Below are 17261 nucleotides of genomic sequence, written 5' to 3' on the forward strand. Positions count from 1 at the left end.
GACAAATAGATTCAAGGGATTATATCCGATAGACAGAGTGTCTGAAGAACTATGGGCAGAGGTTCCTGACATTGTATAGGAGGCAGGGATCAAGACCATCCCCAAGAAAAAGAAATGCAAAAAAGCAAAATGGCTGTCTGGGGAGGCCTTACAAATAGCTGTGAAAAGAAAAGAAGCGAAAAGCAAAGGAGAAAAGGAAAGATATAAGCATTTGAATGCAGAGTTCCAAAGAATAGCAAGAAGAGATAAGAAAGCCTTCCTCAGCCATCAGTGCAAAGAAAGAGAGGAAAACAATAGAATGGGAAGGACTAGAGATCTCTCCAAGAAAATTAGAGATACCAAGGGAACATTTCATGCAAAGATGGGCACAATAAAGGACAGAAATGGTATGGACCTAACAGAAGCAGAAGATATTAAGAAGAGGTAGCAAGAATACAGAGAACTATACAAAAAAGATCCCCATGACCCAGATAATCACAATGGTATGATCACTCACCTAAGGCAAAAGATAATGTAACTGTAACGAGCCGGAACAGTATATGTTGCCATTGCTTTGTGCTTGTCTTATTCAGCCTCTGATATCCCAAGGTCTATGATTTATATGGTAAGTTGTCTTTTTCATCTTACTTTCAAGCCAATGTTCATAGGCATAATGGAGTAATGACAAAACCAAATTGAAAAAAAGATCTCCCTGATTTAAATTCCATTTGAGCCATTTACTAGCAATATGGTTTTAGGCAATTTATGTGATTACATTGGGCCTTCAAGGCCAATCTATAAAACTATTATAGAACATCAATAATAATCTTTTAAACATGATTAAATATATAAAAAACACAGAATTATGCTTGGCACTTAGAAGGCTTTAACTAGACTAGCTAACTAATACAGCTAATTACATAATTCAAACATATATTTTGCTTTAATAGCAAAGGACAAGTTACTGCAAATTTCTAAAATAGGGAAAATTTTAGTTAGCCTAATTATCAAAACACTGAAAATTAAATGCTTGATGCATACTGATATAGTAAAATTTTATTCAACTACTAAAATAATGTTTTAGATGAAAATTTTTATCAGGGGACTCTCTTCTTTTTCCATTGATCTCTATGTCTGTCTTTATGATAGTACCACAGTATTTCAATAACAGTGGCCACTCAGTCATGTCCGACTCTTTGGTGACTCCATGGACTGTAGCCCACCAGGATCCTCTGTCCATGAGATTACCAAGGCAAGAATACCAGAGTGAGTTGCTATTTCCTTCTCCAGGGTATCTTCCCAACTCAGGGAATGAATACATGTCTCCATGTCTTCTGCACTGAAGGTGGATTCTTTACCACTGAGCCACTAGGGATTGGATTTTTTTTTTCTCCTCAACAAAATTTTAAGTGTAAGGTACAATATTGTTGGGTGTAAGTACACAGCATATAGCAGATCCTCAAACTTCTCTTGCTTAATTGAAAATCTGTGCCTATTGATTAGTAAACTCCCATTTCTCACTCTCTAGCTTCCAAAACCATCATTTTGGTCTATGATTCTGTTACTATTACTATTTCAAATATCTCATAAAAGTGGAATAATGCAGTATTTGTCTTTTTGTAACTGGCTTAGCATAACATCTTTAAAGTTCATCCTTATTGACACATATTGTAGAATTTCCTCCTTTTGTAAGGATGAATAATACCACATTGTATGTACATATCACATTTTCTTTATTCATTCGCCTGTCGTTGGACAGTGAGGTTGTTTCCACATCTTGGCTACTGTGAGTAACACTGAATGTGGAAGTACTAATAACTCCTTGAGATTCTGATTTCAATTCTTTTGGATATATGCCCATAAGCCAGCTTGCTGGATTATATGCTAGTTTTATTTTCAAATTTTTGAGTAAACTCCATACTGTTTTCCATAGCAGCTGCACCATTTTGCATTCCCACCAACAGTGGAAAGGTTCACACAAGGGGGAAAAGATAGATAGGAACTGAAACCACAGAGGAAAGTCCCATCCAGCAGGAGACTGAAACATGGAAGAGACCCAGGCATTATGTTGATGCTCTGCAAGGCAGAGAGGGAAGGAAAAAACATACTCTGGCTTCTCCCATTCTCCCACCTTTGATCTTACGGCAATGCTTTCTCATAGCGAAATCTAGTCGGCACGGAAATCTGGCCTTCAGAGTTCAGTTCCCTGACATAAAGAGCATGCCAAAGACATTTCAGGGAATAAACGGTATAGCTAACAGGTAAATGACCAGCATATATGCCAAACTCATGTAGAAAGCGCCATAAAGAAATATGTTACTTAATTCGAAGTATTTCTTTGCTTCTCTCTCGTACTCCTTTTAGCATTGGCTTGTCCTTCCCTGACAGCTCTTAACATTTGCATTGTAATAGATAAAACTCCTTAATGCTAAAAGCATTTTTTTAGAGTATATCCTTTAATTTCCTTATTTGAGGAAAGGAAACTGATAGAGAATAATATTTTTTGTAATAACACAATGAGTGATTTGGAAAGAAAATTATGAGTATAAAAGGGCTTTGAGAAGATAACAGTGCTTTAAAATATGAACCATTTTATTATCATTATTATTATATAGCCACTCTGTATACATATATGGATGCTTTAAAACTTTTAAAATATATTGATTTTTCACAAAGACGGAGCATCCCTCTACTAATTTCTACTGCAATAAGAACAATTTATATCACATTGTATTTACTGCACTACTTCACTCATTGAATGTTACTGTCAATATTTTAATGGAAATATATTGTTAAAGTTAGTTTTTAACCTTTAAAAGGTTTGATACTTGATTTATATAATTGTATTTAATTTTACAATTGTGAGATCATACTCCCTCCACATGCCATTTAGAATCTTTATAAATTGTGTCCATCCTGAAATATACACATGTACATCATTCCTTTTAATGATGATATGATATATTCAATTATATGATGGATCCTAATTGAATTCATCCACTTTAGTAGATAGTAAATGGCTATTTAGGTGGCTTCTAATATACTACTGCAGTACTACTGTAAAAATATTCTAGTCTGAGAAATTATTAAAAGTGGATTTTTTAGTTTGGAAATTATGTCAGTTACACATATCTGTATCAGTTCAGTCTCTCAGTCATGTCCAATTGCTTGCGACCCCATGAATCGCAGCATGCCAGGCCTTCCTGTCCATCACCAACTCTGGGAGTTCACTCAGACTCACGTCCATTGAGTTAGTGATGCCATCCAGCCATCTCATCCTCTGTCATCCCCTTCTCCTCCTGCCCCCAATCCCTCCCAGCATCAGAGTCTTTTCCAATGAGTCAACTCTTCGCATGAGGTGGCCAAAGGACTGGAGTTTCAGCTTTAGCATCATTCCTTCCAAAGAAATCCCAGGGCTGATCTCCTTCAGAATGGACTGGTTGGATCTCCTTGCAGTCCAAGGGACTCTCAAGAGTCTTCTCCAACACCACAGTTCAAAAGCATCAATTCTTCGGCGCTCAGCATTCTTCACAGTCCAACTCTCACATCCATACATGACCACAGGAAAAACCATAGCCTTGACTAGATGGACCTTTGTTGGCAAAGTAATGTCTCTGCTTTTGAATATGCTATCTAGATTGGTCATAACTTTCCTTCCAAGGAGTAAGAGTCTTTTAATTTCATGGCTGCAGTCACCATCTGCAGTGATTTTGGAGCCCCCCAAAATAAAGTCTGACACTGTTTCCACTGTTTCCCCATCTATTTCCCATGAAGTGATGGGACCAGATGCCATGATCTTTGTTTTCTGAATGTTGAGCTTTAAGCCAACTTTTTCACTCTCCACTTTCACCTTCATCAAGAGGCTTTTAGTTCCTCTTCACTTTCTGCCATAAGGGTGGTGTCAACTGCATATCTGAGGTTATTGATATTTCTCCTGGCAATCTTGACTCCAGCTTGTTTCTTCCAGTCCAGTGTTTCTCATGATGTACTCTGCATATAAGTTAAATAAGCAGGGTGACAATATACAGCTTTGACGAACTCCTTTTCCTATTTGGAACCAGTCTGTTGTTCTATGTCTAGTTCTAACTGTTGCTTCCTGACCTGCATACAGATTTCTCAAGAGGCAGGTGAGGTGGTCTGGTATTCCCATCTCTTGAAGAATTTTCCACAGTTTATTGTGATCCACACAGTCAAAGGCTTTGGCTTAGTCAATAAAGCAGAAATAGATGTTTTTCTGGAACTCTCTTGCTTTTTCCATGATCCAGCAGATGTTGGCAATTTGATCTCTGGTTCCTCTGCCTTTTCTAAAACCAGTTTGAACATCTGGAAGTTCACGTAGCCTGAACATCAGGCTTCACGTATTGCTGAAGCCTGGCTTGGAGAATTTTGAGCATTACTTTACTAGCATGTGAGATGAGTGCAATTGTGCGGTAGTTTGAGCATTCTTTGGCATTGCCTTTCTTTGGTATTGGAATGAAAACTGACCTTTTCCAGTCCTGTGGCCACTGCTGAGTTTTCCAAATGTGCTGGCATATTGAGTGCAGCACTTTCACAGCATCATCTTTCAGGATTTGGAATAGCTCAACTGGAATTCCATCACCTCCACTAGCTTTGTTTGTAGTGATGCTTCCTAAGGCCCACTTGACTTCACATTCCAGGATGTCTGGCTCTAGGTCAGTGATCACACCATTGTGATTATCTGGGTCGTGAAGATCTTTTTTTTACAATTCTTCTGTGTATTCTTGCCTCCTCTTCTTAATATATTCTGCTTTTGTTAGGTCCATACCATGTCTGTCCTTTATCGAGCCCATCTTTGCATGAAACGTTCCCTTGGTATCTCTGGTTTTCTTGGAGAGATCTCTAGTCTTTCCCATTCTGTTGTTTTCCTCTATTTCTTTGCATTGATCGCTGAAGAAGGCTTTCTTATCTCTTCTTGCTATTCTTTGGAACTCTGTATTCAGATGCTTATATCTTTCCTTTTCTCCTTTGCTTTTCGCTTCTCTTCTTTTCATAGCTATTTGTAAGGCCTCCCCAGACAGCCATTTTGCTTTTTTGCATTTCTTTACCATGGGGATGGTCTTTATCCCTGTCTCCTGTACAATGTCACGAACCTCATTCCATAGTTCATCAGGCACTCTATCTATCAGATCTAGGCCCTTAAATATATTTTCATTTCCACTGTGTAATCATAAGGGATTTGATTTAGGTCATACCTGAATGGTCTAGTGGTTTTCCCTACTTTCTTCAATTTAAGTCTGAATTTGGTAATAAGGAGTTCATGATCTGAACCATATCTGTATATCAGCTTGCAAAATAGGAGACCCAGGTTCAATCCCTGGGTTGGGAAGATGGCTCAGAGAAGGGAATGGCTACCCACTCCAGTATCTTTACCTAGAGAATTCCATGGACAGAGGAGCCTAGTGGGCTACAGTCCATGCAGTTTCAAAGAGTTGGACATGACTGAACAACTAACATATACACACATTACTAAATAATTCTGCAGAAAGCATATATGTGTTTACACTTATACCTGTTTCTCTATACAATCATTAGTATTTAATAGTATCACTTTTCAATCTTTGCTACTCAGAAAATTTAAATATACTTTCTCATATTATAATGACTTTTAGGAAGCACATCTTTTATATATGAATGACATATGTATATACAATATGTGTGCAATATTTTCCTCTTTCCCACACCAGTTCAACTGAAAAGGAGGGAAAAAAAATGAAAAATTCCCTCCTCCAAAGAGACCTTTAAAGAGCTTATGATTATTTTTTGCCAGAGACAAAGGGTTAAATTAAATAGCCAGAATTTGTCCCTGGCAAGAGAACAGAATCAGTCAGCATGAATTTTTATAGGCACTTAAGTAACCTTTCTCTTAAATTCTCCCCTTCACTCTTTGCTAGAAAAGAACAACTGCTATTCTCTAGAGGAACTCTGGAGCAATAATTGGAAAGTCAGGAGCAAACTGAAGTTATACCAACTGCCTAATCAGACCTTATCTAAATACCACACTTGAAGCAGAAGCAGTGATCATAAAGGTAAATACTATTAACTAATATCCCTCTCAACCCAAACATCAGCAACACAGCAACAATGCACAGGCTTGTGGAAGACTTCTGCACAAATGACCAAGACATTGCTAAAAAAAAAAAAAAAAAGAGAGAGAGAAGAAATTTAGAAAAGGCTGCCTTCCAATAGACTTTTCCACTTAAATCTAAGCTCAACCAATTATCGGGAATACAACAATTGAGCTTAAGAACTCGTAAATAGTAATACTGGGTATACGTCAGACCTCTCTGGATTCTTTTGCTGGATGTTATGGAAAATACAAAGAAATGCAATTCAAAAAGAAAAGAAATACCACAATGCTGAAGCCACTTGACAGCATCTGTGTTATTTTGACTTTGGTCCTCATTATAGTAACAATCTTTCATCATTAAAATATAAACTCAAATGTCTTGAAAAGTAGATCTGCTTAATTATGAATATTTAGCCAAAATTTACATTAAAAAACATCCATTTGAGTCTTTTCAGACTTCCAAAAGGATCCAGTTTAATCAACCACATGCATGCTCATGCTCAGTCATGTCTGACTCTGTGACCCAATGGACTGTGGCTTGCCAGGCACCTCTGTCCATGGAGTTTTCCAGGCAAGAATAGTGGAGTGGATTGCCATTTCCTTCTCCAGGTGGGTCTCCCTGGCCCAGGGATTGAACCCATGTCTTCTGAGTCTCCTGCACTGGCAGGCAGATTCTTTACCTCTGGGTCACCTGGGAAACAAATCAACTACAAACATAGCTTAAGTTAAAAAAAAAAAAGGTATAAAAAACACTATCCTCCAGATGATATAAATATATAACTTATTATTCAGATAGAATTAATTTCAAAAGAAATTATTACTGTAGGCTGAACCATATGAAATTATAGTTTTTATAGGTCAAAAAAATTATCAGCAATTTCATGTGGCTTGATCTAGCCATAACTACTAGCTCCATATAAAAACATCTTGTTTATGTCCTAATTGAAAATTCACTTTGTACTTGGCAAGTACAAGAAATTCTATGAGATTAAAAAAATGAGTGCATTTATAAAACCTAGTCTGATCATTAATCAAGATACTAAAGAAATTAGTGATGGTGGTTGGAGAAGGCACATAAAGAAAACCACTAAATAACAATGATATTCAAAATTTACTAAATTGAAGTCACTGGAGAATGGCATTGATCCTAGAGAAAATATTTGAAGAGATAATAGCTGAAAGCTTCCTTAACATAGAAAAGGAAATAGTCAATCAAGTCCAGGAAGTACAGAGAGTTCCAGGAAGGATAAACCCGAGGAGGAATGCCCCAAGACACACAGTAATCAAACTAACAAAAATTAAAGGCAGGGATAAAATATTAAAAGCAACAATGGAAAAATGACAAGTAACTTTCAAGGGAACTCCCATCAGGCTATCAGCTTATTTCTCAACAGATACTCTACAAGCCAGAAGGGAATGGCATGATATATGTAAAGTGATGAAAGGGAAGAACCTACAACCAAGAATAAATACTCTACCCAGAAAGACTTTCATTCAGAAATTATGGAGAAATGAAAAGCTTTTCAGACAAGCAAAAGTTAAGAGAATTCAGCACTACCAAACCAGCTTTACAGCAAATGCTAAAGGAACTTTTCAAGGCAGGAAACATAAGAGAAGGAAAAGACCTATGGAAAATAAACCTAAAACAATTAAGAAAACAGTGATAGGATCAAATGAACCAACTAGAAGACAGACTAACTAGGTGGATGAAAACATGTGCAATGCAGGCACTTCCAATTTTCACATAACACTGCTTGACCCCCCAAACTGTATGTAGTTTATACTGTTAGGGTGATCATGTTCCCATTATGTCTTGCAATTGTAATTATTTTTTATTTTTTGTCTGCCTACTGATTGTGAAAACTGAAAAACATCTTTCACTATTGTGATTATGTAACTATTACTCACTTAATACCACTGTATCATGTTTGGTCAACAGAAAAATAAGAGAACTCTATATCACCAAAACTACAATAGAAAAACCTTAATCACTTTTTAAAATCCAGATGCATATCAGAATTATGCTGAAATGTTTTGAAAAATACAAATGCCCAGGTATTTCTTTCTTTTCTCCATAGTTCCAAATGTTTCTAATGAGTAGCTATCTTTTTTTTTAATTTTTATTTTATTTTTAAACTTTACAATATTGTATTGGTTTTGCCAAATATCAAAATGAATCCACCACAGGTATACATGTGTTCCCCATCCTGAACCCTGCTCTCCTCCCTCCCCATACCATCCCTCTGGGTTGTCCCAGTACACCAGCCCCAAGCATCCAGTATCGTGCATCGAACCTGGACTGGCGACTCGTTTCATACATGATAGTATACATGTTTCAGTGTCATTCTCCCAAATCTTCCCACCCTCTCCCTCTCCCACAGAGTCCATAAGACTGTTCTATACATCAGTGTCTCTTTTGCTGTCTCATACACAGGGTTATTGTTACCATCTTTCTAAATTCCATATATATGTGTTAGTATACTGTATTGGTGTTTTTCTTTCTGGCTTACTTCACTCTGTATAATAGGATCCAGTTTCATCCATCTCATTAGAACTGATTCAAATGAATTCTTTTTAATAGCTGAGTAATACTCCATTGTGTATATGTACCACAACTTTCTTATCCATTCATCTGCTGATAGACATCTAGGTTGCTTCCATGTCCTGGCTATTATAAACAGTGCTGCGATGAACATTGGGGTACACGTGTCTCTTTCCCTTCTGGTTTCCTCAGTGTGTATGCCCAGCAGTGGGATTGCTGGATCATAAGGCAGTTCTATTTCCAGTTTTTTAAGGAATCTCCACACTGTTCTCCATAGTGGCTGGACTAGTTTGCATTCCCACCAACAGTGTAAGAGGGTTCCCTTTTCTCCACACCCTCTCCAGCATTTATTGCTTGTAGACTTTTGGATCACAGCCATTCTGACTGGCGTGAAATGGTACCTCATAGTGGTTTTGATTTGCATTTCTCTGATAATGAGTGATGTTGAGCATCTTTTCATGTGTTTGTTAGCCATCTGTATGTCTTCTTTGGAGAAATGTCTATTTAGTTCTTTGGCCCATTTTTTGATTGGGTCATTTATTTTTCTGGAATTGAGGTGTAGGAGTTGCTTGTATATTTTTGAGATTAGTTGTTTGTCAGTTGCTTCATTTGCTATTATTTTCTCCCATTCTGAAGGCTGTCTTTTCACCTTGCTAATAGTTTCCTTTGTTGTGCAGAAGCTTTTAAGTTTAATTAGGTCCCATTTGTTTATTTTTGCTTTTATTTCCAATATTCTGGGAGGTGGGTCATAGAGTATCCTGCTTTGATGTATGTCGGAGAGTGTTTGGCCTCTGTTCTCCTCTAGGAGTTTTAGTTTCTAGTCTTACATTTAGATCTTCAATCCATTTTGAGTTTATTTTTGTGTATGGTGTTAGTAAGTGTTCTAGTTTCATTCTTTTACAAGTGGTTGACCAGTTTTCCCAGCACCACTTGTTAAAGAGATTGTCTTTAATCCATTGTATATTCTTGCCTCCTTTGTCAAAGAAAAGGTGTCCATATGTGCATGGATTAATCTCTGGGCTTTCTATTTTGTTCCATTGATCTATATTTCTGTCTTTGTGCCAGTACCATACTGTCTTGATGACTGTGGCTTTGTAGTACAGCCTGAAGTCAGGTAGGTTGATTCCTCCATTTCCATTCTTCCTTCTCAAGACAGCTTTGGCTAATCGAGGTTTTTTTGTATTTCCATACAAATTGTGAAATTATTTGTTCTAGCTCTGTGAAGAATACCATTGGTAGCTTGATAGGGATTGCATTGAATCTATAAATTGCTTTGGGTAGTATACTCATTTTCACTATATTGATTCTTCCAATCCATGAACATGGTATATTTCTCCATCTATTAGTGTTCTCTTTGATTTCTTTCACCAGTGTTTTATAGTTTTTTATATATAGGTCTTTAGTTTCTTTAGGTAGATATATTCCTAAGTATTTTATTCTTTCCGTTGCAATGGTGAATGGAATTGTTTCCTTAATTTCTCTAAATGAGTAGCTCTCTTTAAAAACAACTGGACTAAACAATGATCTTTTACTTTTATCTAGTTTGTTTCACTTTTTCTATTTCATATTCAGTGGCCCCATTTAATTAGGTTTATGTTTACCACTTTCTCCACCTATTTTAATATTCTTTCTTAAGCCTTTATCAAGAGTAGTAGAAAAGCTTTAGTATACTTATATATAAATATGTATAATATATATATATATTTTAGAAAACTTATGAATTTTTGCCTAATTAAAAAATTTGACATTTTTATTTCACTTGTTTGACTTAGTGTGAATATAATGCTAGATTTTTCATTAAAAATATATATATGCAACAAGCAACAAAGGTTTCTGTATAGCACATAGAAATATATTCAATTTCTTATAATAACAAATAATAAAAAATAATTTCAAAAATAACATGTGTGTATATACAGCTGAATCACCTTGATGTGCATCTGAAACACTGTAAGTCAACTATAATTCAATAAAATATATATATTAAGAAAAAATATATAGTGTCTCATTTTCAAAGGAATTATCCCAACACATGAACTTAATTATTTTATAATAGTAAGGTTTCATAAAATAATAAATCTATAATATCAAAAAGGGTATTATATATCATTTTCTAATAAGAAGACATGCTAAATGTCCCCTCAGAGTTAGTGGCAATTTTCCATCCTGTGTTTTCTTAATTTTACCCTTACCTCTGTCAAAACTGGGTCATAGTAAATGCTCAAAATGTTATTCTACTGCTTATTTCAAGGCTTTAAATAAGTTAAAATACATTTTGTCCCCTTTACTATTCCTTCAAATCCAACTGTAATAAAAAGTTACTAGGTAGAGACATAAAGTAAAAAACACATCATGAAGACAAGATGCATTGACAAGGGTTCCTTTGAAAGGAAAACATACTGGTGATGCTAAAAAAAAGTTCAGTTCAGTTCAGTCGCTCAGTCGTGTCCGACTCTTTGAAACCCCATGAATCACAGCACGCCAGGCCTCCCTGTCCAACACCAACTCCCGGAGTTCACTCAGACTCATGTCCATCGAGTCGGTGATGCCATCCAGCCATCATATCCTCTGTCGTCCTCTTCTCCTCCTTCCCCCAATCCCTCCCAGCATCAGAGTCTTTTCCAATGAGTCAACTCTTCACATCAGGTGGCCAAAGTACTGGAGTTTCAGCTTTAACATCATTCCTTCCAAAGAAATTCCAGGACTGATCTCCTTCAGAATGGACTGGTTGGATCTCCTTGCAGTCCAAGGGACTCTCAAGAGTCTTCTCCAACACCACAGTTCAAAAGCATCAATTCTTCTGCGCTCAGCCTTCTTCACAGTCCAACTCTCACATCCATACATGACCACTGGAAAAATCATAACCTTGACTAGACGGACCTTTGTTTGGAAAGTAACGTCTCTGCTTTTCAATATGCTATCTAGGTTGGTCATAACTTTTCTTCCAAGGAATAAACGTCTTTTAATTTCATGGCTGCAATCATCACCTGCAGTGATTTTGGAGCCCCAAAAAACAAAGTATGACACTGTTTCCACTGTTTCCCCATCTATTTGCCATGAAGTGATGGGACCAGATGCCATGATCTTAGTTTTCTGAATGTGGAGCTTTAAGCCAACTTTTTCACTCTCCTCTTTCACTTTCATCAAGAGGTAAATATCTGAATTCACCAAATAATGTTCAAGTTGCTGACACAGAGAAGAAAGACATACCTTTAGAATTTCTTGGGAAAATTAATATTGAAGAGAGAGGGGAAGGAGGGAAAATTAGGGTGAAACAATAGTGCAAATAAACAATTATGTCTATAAATATTTGAAAACATGTTACAAACATTTATAGACATACTCACTGGTAAGAAATTCACTTTAGAAGTTATCATTTGGAAATAACCATTAAGCAGATTTTCAGGCTTACTGTATACTCAACATTATTTTAGGAGGTCCTCACCATCAAATAACTCAATACTTACGTTGGTAAACAACACTAACATTTATATAAAACAGGCATGAAAATCATTAAGGACTTTATCAAAAGTGCTCTAAAGTGTAGTATAACTAACAAGGCAACCTGTCACTGCAAGTAGACTTGCTAAGATGGCACATTGCTTTAATTTTGAGTAATGACTTTTTATACAGAAATCAATCAGTAGCTATGAAAAATTTATAACATTATTATGTACCAATTAGATCTTTCAGAAGGCCTGAGTAAGAGAGTCAAGCAATCAGCAGGAGAAAAAGGTAGAATCTCTGCTTTTGGCTCTACTACTTATAACTTCAAGAATACAAGGAAGAACTATACAAAAAAGATCTTAATGACCCAGATAACCACAATGGTGTGATCACTCAGCACTTGAGAAAACTATTTCTTTCTTGAAAGCATATGCCCATTTGAGTAGTTACTCATAAGCTTTCATAGCTGCTCTGTTTATAGTAAAGACTGAAAAAAACCCAATCGTTCACCAATATGTGACTAGATATATGAGTTTCATATGCATAGACTGAAATACTCTTGTATGGAAAGAAATGTACTATATTGGTATATACAGTGACTTAGGTAGATCTCAAAATAATTAGGCTGAGTGAAAGAATGCAGGAAAAAACGAGTAAGTGTAGTATAAATCCATTTATATAAAATTATAAAAATGAAAACGAATTATATAAGACATCAAATCAGTGGTTGGCCAGGGGAGAGGGTTTCAATAAATGGAAATAATAGGGGAAAGTGATGTGAAAGAAGTCCAGAAAAATTATTGAAGGTGATGGATGTTTCAGTTATATTGATTGTGGTGGTGTGGTTACATGAATGAAAACACATGCCAAAACCTAATAAATTATACATTTGAATATATGCAGTTACTTGTATGTCAGTTATATCTCAAGTGGTTGTACCACTTTATTTTCTCAATGGCAATAAAGTAATTCCAGTTCCTCCACATCCTGGCTAATACTTGGCCATCATAGCATAAAGGTCTATAAGAAACATTAGGAAGTGTACTTTTATAAAGTTCTTACATTGTGTGTGAAATGGTATATTATCACTGGTAGACTGACTGTAATAAAGATGTATACTATATTCAATACCCATTTATGATTAAAAAAAACTCTCCAGAAAGTGGGCATAGAGGGAACATACCTCAATATAATAAAGGCTATATAGGACAAACCCAAAGCAACATTATTCTCAATGGTGAAACACTGAATGCATTTCCTCTAAGATCAGGAATAAGATAAGGATGTTCACTCTCTCCACTTTTATTGAATGTAGCTTTGGAAGCCCTAGCCATAGCAATCACAGAAGAAAAATAAATTAAAGAAATCCAAATTGGAAAGGAAGTAGTAAAACTGCTGCTGTATGTGGTTTGCAGTTTTATACATGATATGATACTACACATAGAAAATCCTAAAGACACTACCAGAAAACTACTAGAGCTCATCAACAAATTTGGCAAAGTTTCAGGATACAAAATTAATACACAGAAATACCTTACATTCCTATACACTAACAACAAAATATCAGAAACAGGAATTAAGGAACCAATTCCATTTGCCACTGCATCAAAAAGTATAAGATATTAGGGATAAACCTACATAAGGAGGGGAAAGACCTGTACTTAATGAAACTACAAAATACTGATGAAAGAAATCAACAATGGCACAAACAGATGGAGAAATATACCATGTTCTTGGATTGAAAGAATCAGTATTGTTAAAATGACTGCACTACCCAAAGTAATCTACAGATTGAATGCAATCCCTGTCAAATTACCAACACCATTTTTCACAGCATAAGAAAAAAAATTTTAGTTTGTATGGAAACACAAAAGATCCTGAATAGCAAAAGCAATCTTGAGAAAGAAAAACGGAGCAGGAAGAATCATGTGTTCTGACTTCAGACTACACTACAAAGCTATAGTAATTAAAACAGTATAATTCTGGTACAAAAACATACAGATAGATCAATGGAACAGGAAACAAAAAGTCCAGAGATAAACCCACATATCTATGGTCACCTAATCTCTGACAAAGAAGGCAAGGCTATGCAATGAAGAACAGACAATCACTTTAATAAGTGGTGCTGGGAAAATAGACAGTTACATGTAAAAGAATAAAATTAGAACTTTCTCCAACATCATACACAAAAATAGACTCAAAATTGGTTAAAAATCTAAATGTAAGGCTATGACTGTAACCCACCAGGCTGCTCTGTCCATGGAATTTTCCAGGCAAGAATAGTAGAGTGGGTTGCCATTTCCTCCTCCAGGAGATCTTCCTGACCCAGGGATCAAACCCACATCTCTTGTGTCTCCTGCATTAGCAGGTGGATTCTTAACCAACTGCACCACTTGGGAAACCTTAAGTCTAGATACTATACAACTCTCAAAGGAAAACAAAGGCAGAACACTCTCTGATAAAAATGGCAGGAAGACCTTTTTGATTCACCTACAGTAATGAAAATAAAACTAAAAATAAACAGATTGGACCTAATTAGATTTGTTGTTCATATTTATCTTAGTGTCTGTAGCACCTAGGAGAGTGACTCACACATAATGTTCATTGAATGAATTATTTTTCTAAAGATGGTTGGAGCTGATACTGACACACACAGAAATGCCTGGAAAGCTGGACTTAATGGTATAGGGTTCTAAGTCAGTAGAGAGCTGCATGCTTCCAGTGTGGCTGCAGTTAGCCCAGCCATGTGGATCTCGTCTGTCTGCCCTCAAAATTGTTGGTCCACATGTGGGATACATCCAAGGGACAAGTGGATGAATGAAAAAGAGGTTGACTGGCTGTATTGCTTGAGTCTTGAAAATGGTACATAAATCCAGATGATTCCATCTGCCTTTACCTGATATATTCTATTTAGAGGGAATTGCTTCAATCCACAAGCTCAAATTAGTCACCAGGAGACCAACATGACTTGTATAGTTTGTTTCACAAACGTAAGTAGGCTAATTACCTAAAAGTGCAAAGAATCTCCGATAGCAAACTCTGAGTACTAGAAGTGGGAGACACAGGATGTTAGGACCAAGGCTATTAGGAACCACATGAAAGCTAATTAATGAAAACTTACTGACACAGCCTTGTCTAACTCAATGAAACTATGAGTCATGTCGTGTAGGGCCACCCAAGATGGACAGGTCACGGTGGAGAGTTCAAACAAAATGTTATCCACTGGAGAAGGGAATGGTGAAGCATTTCAGTATTCTTGCCTTAAGAAACCCATGAACAGTATGACAAGGCAAAAAGATAAGACACAGAAAGATGAACTCCCCAGGTCAGGAGGTGCCCAATATGCTACTAGAGAAGAGTGGAAAAATAACTCCAGAAAGAATGAAGAGCTGGAGTGAAAGTGAAAACAAAGCCCAGTTATGGATATGACTGGTGATGGAAGTAAAGTCTGATGCTGTAAAGAACAATATTGCATAGGAACCTGGAATGTTAGGTCCATGAATCAAAGTAAATTAGAAGTGGTCAAAGAGGAGATGGCAAGAGTGAACATCGACATTCTAGGAATCAGTGAACTAAAATGGACTGGAATGGGCAAATTTAATTCAGATGACCATTACATCTACTATTGTGGGCAAGAATCCTTTAGAAGAAATGGAGTAGCCATCATAGTCAACAAGAGTCTGAAATTCAGTACTTGGGTTCAATCTCAAAAATTACAGAATGATCTCTGTTCCTGTCCAAGACAAACCATTCAATATCACAGTAATGGAGGTCTATGCCACAGCTAGTAATGCTGAAGAAGTTGAAGTTGAACAGTTCTATGAAGACCTACAAGAACTTCTAGAACTAACAGCAAAAAAAGATGTTGTTTTTATCAGAGGGGACTGGAATGCAAAAGTAGGAAGTCAAGAGATACCTGGAGTAACAGGCAATATGGCCTTGGAGCACAGAAGGAAGCAGGGAAAAGGCTAACAGAGTTTTGCCAAGAGAACGCACTGGTCATAGCAAACAGCCTCTTCCAACAACACAAGAGAAGACTACACATGGATATCACCAGATGGTCAAAACCAAAATCAGATTAATTGCATTATTTGAAACCAAAGATGGAAAACCTCTATACAGTCAGCAAAAACAAGTCCAGGAGCTGATTGTGCTAAGATTATGAACTCTTTATTGCCAAATTCAGACTTAAATTGAAGAAAATTGGGAAAACCACTAGACCATTCAGGTATGACCTAAATCAAACCCTTATGATTATACAGTAGAAGTGAGAAATAGATTTAAGGAACTAGATCTGATATACAGAGTGCCTGATTAACTATGGATGGAGGTTCATGACACTGTACAGGAGGTAGTGATCAAGACCATCCCCAAGAAAAAGAAATTCAAGAAGGCAAAATGGTTGTCTGAGGAGGCCTTACAAAGAGTTGAGAAAAGAAGAGACGCTAAAGACAACAGAGAAAAGGAAAGATATACTTATTTGAATGCAGAGTTCCAAAAAATAGCAAGGAGAGATAAGAAAACCTTCCTCAGTGATCAATGCAAAGAAATAGAGGAAAAAAATTGAATGAGAAAGACTAGAGATCTCTTCAAGAAAATTAGAGATAAAAATGGAGCTTTTCATGCAAAAATGGGCACAATAAAAAACAGAAATGCTAAGGACATAAAAGAAGCAGAAGCTATTAAGAAGAGGTGGCAAGAATACACAGAACTGTACAAAACAGATCTTCACAACCCAGACAATCACGATGGTATGATCACTCACCTAGAGACAGACATCCTGGAAAGTGCCGTCAAGTGGGACTTGGGAAGGATCACTACAAACAAAGCTAGCGGAGGTAATGGAATTCCAGTTGAGCTATTTCAAGGCCTAAAAGATGATGTTGGGAAAGTGCTGCATTCAATAATCCAGCAAATTTGGAAAACTCAGCAGTGGCCACAGGATTGGAAAAGGTCAGTTTTCATTCCAATCCCAAAGAAAGGCAATGCCAAAGAATGCTCAAACTACTGCACAATTGCACTCATCTCACATGCTAGCAAAGTAATGCTCAAAATTCTCCAAGCCAGGTTTCAACAGTACGTGAACCGTGAACTCCCAGATGTTCAAGCTCGGTTTAGAAAAGGCTGAGGAACTGGATATCAAATTGCTAACATCCGCTGGATCATCAAAAAAGCAAGAAAGTTTCAGAAAAACATCTACTTCTT

General features: G+C 36.6%; 1 protein-coding gene across 3 annotated transcripts in view; it reads right to left on the reverse strand.

Annotated features, from left to right (window-relative positions):
• The window catches only part of UNC13C (unc-13 homolog C), an 860874-nt gene that overhangs the window by 345272 nt on the left and 498341 nt on the right, over positions 1–17261 (reverse strand). The window lies entirely within an intron of this gene.

This window comes from Bubalus kerabau, chromosome 10 (assembly GCF_029407905.1).
Source record: "Bubalus kerabau isolate K-KA32 ecotype Philippines breed swamp buffalo chromosome 10, PCC_UOA_SB_1v2, whole genome shotgun sequence".
Lineage (NCBI taxonomy): Eukaryota > Metazoa > Chordata > Mammalia > Artiodactyla > Bovidae > Bubalus > Bubalus kerabau.